The 3402-nt window shown below is 45.6% G+C and overlaps 1 long non-coding RNA gene across 1 annotated transcript; it reads left to right on the top strand.

Annotated features, from left to right (window-relative positions):
- Positions 1-592: 592 nt before the first annotated feature.
- Positions 593-2316, top strand: LOC103607488. The gene is made up of 2 exons (XR_551971.1): positions 593-899; positions 1632-2316. It is a non-coding gene; the product is annotated as an uncharacterized LOC103607488 (long non-coding RNA).
- The last annotated feature ends 1086 nt before the right edge of the window (positions 2317-3402 follow it).

Genomic DNA, 3402 nt, shown 5'->3' with positions numbered 1-3402 from the left:
ATTGCCATGGAGATGAAACCTGTAATGCGGTCGCCATGGTAACTAAATTGTCTCTGAAAGGCCACATCACCTTGGAGAAGTAGGAAGCTCCTGTCAAGAACGTGCAGTTAGAGGCCAGATCACAGACCTTCCCATCAGGGCCAGGTGCTCTTCCAGTTTCCTTTATTTCTCCTTTCTTTCTTTTCTTTTCTTGTCATCCCCAAGGGCAGGAGATTTTAATTTCAGTGACCTTGATTCAAACTCCGGCCGTGCCACTAATTAGCCATGGGGACCAAGTATCCGAGGGCCTCGAAGAGGTGTGAGGAGTAGGCTCCTGGCCCCCGTCTCTGGCTTGCTGCTGACTGGCTGTGTGATCCTGGACAAGTCACTTCTCTATTTTCCTCCCGTGTGGACTGAGGAGGCTGGACTAGATGGTCTCTAAGGTCGTTCCAATATTTTTCTCTCTCTTCCATGACACTCTGCTTTGCTGGGCAACCAGCCTCCCACCTCCCGCCTCCCCAGTAAATAGGTCACCTGAGCTGTCCATGGTGACTGTTGGGCTCCTGGGCCAGTTTCCGTTCTCAACATATTCTGACTGTTCTCAAGACTTTTAGAGTCTGCTGGATTACGATCAGCTCCATCAGAAGTCTCAGAACCTGTTTGCGGCTGGGGAGGAGACTGCAGATGGTGTTGGAGTTTGGACAGCACCGGAGGAGGAATCTGGAGATGTGTCTTAGCCTGACTCTGACACTTGCTCTCAGTGGGTTTTTGATGAAGCCACACTTCCTCTGTGAACTTTCTTTTTCTCATCCATGAAACTGGGGATGGTAACTAACATGATCCCTAAGACCTGATGGATGCAGAAGAGTCTGGAACTTGCCTGGGCTAAGCGGGGGAGAGGAGAGCCCATAAAGACCCAGGTATTTCCCACCTGTCCCAAAGCACAGGATTCTCCAGTGGTGACTGAGATGGAGGTTGGGGGGAGGGACAAGGCACACTCCTTTGTCAGGAACATGTGTTCTTTTGTCTGGAAGAAAAGACAGGCAGTGAGCAGATGCAGCATTTACATTTTCTCCAATGACAACTGAATACTGAGGATGATTACTGCTTGTTATGAAATGTGTCAAAACTATAATCAAATCCCCAACTACATCATCTGCCCACTTATCTGATCATCTTTCTAGAATCCATTTCCCTCCTTAGTAGCACAGGATGAAAAAACAAAAAGGGGAAAGCTTAAAGAGAGGTCACACTAGAAGAGACACAGCATGGGACACATTGTGATTTGCTCTGGAATGTCTTGTGTCTTTCACTCCTCAACTCCCCCACCTGGCCACATAGTGCAGTGGTTGGGAGGGCAGAGTCCGTAATTAAGAAGCCCTTGACTCAAGCCCTGCTTCTGTCCTTTGTTAGCTGTGTGACATTCTTTCCAAGCCTCAGTTTCCTCATTTGTAAAGTGGGAGTTAGTTACACATACCTCTAAGTATTGTTGAAAGGATTAATAACATAATTTATGAAAATGATTAGCCAGCACAGTGTCAAGCACAAGTTGAAAGTGATTGTTTTGGTTTTCTACAGCTGCATAAAGAAACAACCCCCAAACTTTCTTGTTTGAAATGAAAACCATTTTATTATCTCTCATGATCCTGCAGGTTGACTGTGCTCAGCTGGGCAGTCCTTCTGCTGCACGTCTGCTGGAACTGCAGCCATCTAGAAGTCGACCAAGTCTGGCCATTGGCAGGGACAGCTGGAAGGCTGGGCTCAGGCGAGATGGCTGGATCTCTTTCCTCTCCTTGTAATCTCAAGGCATCTCCTTCTCCATGTGGCTTCTCCGCAGTCTAGACAGCAGGATAGCTGGACTTATTTCGTGGGGGCTTTCTTCCCTAAAGTGCAAAGCAGAAGTTTTCAGGCCTTAATAATTGGCCCAGAATCAGCATATTTTCTCTTCTGCCACATCCTATTTATTAAAATGAGTCACAAGGCAAGTCCAGATTCAATGTGGGAGGAGACTACACAGGGCATGAATACAGGGACGCATGGTTCATTGGTGGGGGGGTAATCTTTGGAAACCAATTCAACATTGATCAATAAATGTTTATATTACTGGAACTCCAAGTATGCTCCACTCCCTTATCCCTTTTTAAAAAATATCATCTTGTGTTGGAACAAGTATTTGTCGACTAAAGTTATTTTGGAATCATGTGGTCACCACCCTAACCATAGTCCTGTAGGACAGGAGTCATGTATCTGTTTCTCCTCTATCACCCCTCAGGCCTAGAACAGGGCTCTGCATACAGCAGGTATGAAATAAAGGCTGCATATTTTGTTGGATGTTAATATTTCTATGCCAGCTTTATTTTTGGTTAATATTTTCTTTGTGTATTTTTTCTTCAACCTGTTTCTTACAAGTTTTCCATATCATTTTAGGTACATATCGTATAGCTAGATTTTTTTTTTTTTTTTTTTTTTTTAAAGATGACCAGTAAGGGGATCTTAACCCTTGACTAGGTGTTGTCAGCACCACGCTCTCCTAAGTGAGCCACGGGCCGGCCCTAAAAAATATAATCTTTTTACTTGTGTGTTTCATCCGTTTTCATTTATTCTAATCACTACTATATTTTGATTTGTTTCTACCATCGTATTTGGTGCTTTCTTGGGTTTTTGTTTTGTTTTGTTTTTAAAAGATGACCGGTAAGGGGATCTTAACCCTTGACTTGGTGTTTAATATCCTTGCTGTTAAAGTCTGAAATTAACCAGTATCTCCACCTTTATTCTGAACAAAACCAGGACTTTATTTTTAAAAGATGACTGGTAAGGGAATATCAACCCTTGACTTGGTGTTGTCAGCACCACGCTCTCCCAAGTGAGCTAACCGGCCATCCTTATATAGGGATCTGAACCCATGGCCTTGGTGTCACCAGCACCAACTGGCTGAGTGACCCTTGGCAAGTCACTCTCCCCTAGAAAGATGGGGTTGGTGGTCTCTAAGACCCCTTCCAGCCCTGCTTTTTCTTCATCCTGGGATTTGGAACTGAACAATTTTGATCTGATCAGCCCCATGTCTCAGCCCACCAAACTACCCCACCACGGCACAGAATGCTCCCCACAGAGACCAGTCTGGCCCTTCTCAGGCCACTGAGGAGGGTCCATGGCAGGCAAGACACCAAGGCAACCCCTATCCTGCCAGCCTTTGCTGCTTGGTGACATCAGACCCCTGCTCAGGAGTGTCTGAGCCCACACAGAGGTTCTTGAAGCCACGTCTGCCCCCGAATGCTTCTGCAGACAGGCTTAATAAGCCACCTGTTGCAATTACTCTTCCATTGCCAATAGGTGCTATTTTAATTGGATCTTTCCCTGGGACAAGCGGGAAGAAAAAAGCAATTTGCAGTATGGGCTTTTGGCTCTGGCACTGAGCATACACTT

This window comes from Galeopterus variegatus, unplaced genomic scaffold, assembly GCF_000696425.1.
Source record: "Galeopterus variegatus unplaced genomic scaffold, G_variegatus-3.0.2 Scaffold7472, whole genome shotgun sequence".
In the NCBI taxonomy this organism is placed as follows: Eukaryota; Metazoa; Chordata; class Mammalia; order Dermoptera; family Cynocephalidae; genus Galeopterus; species Galeopterus variegatus.
Note: the sequence above shows the minus strand (reverse complement) of the source record. Positions and strands in the feature narration are given on the sequence as shown.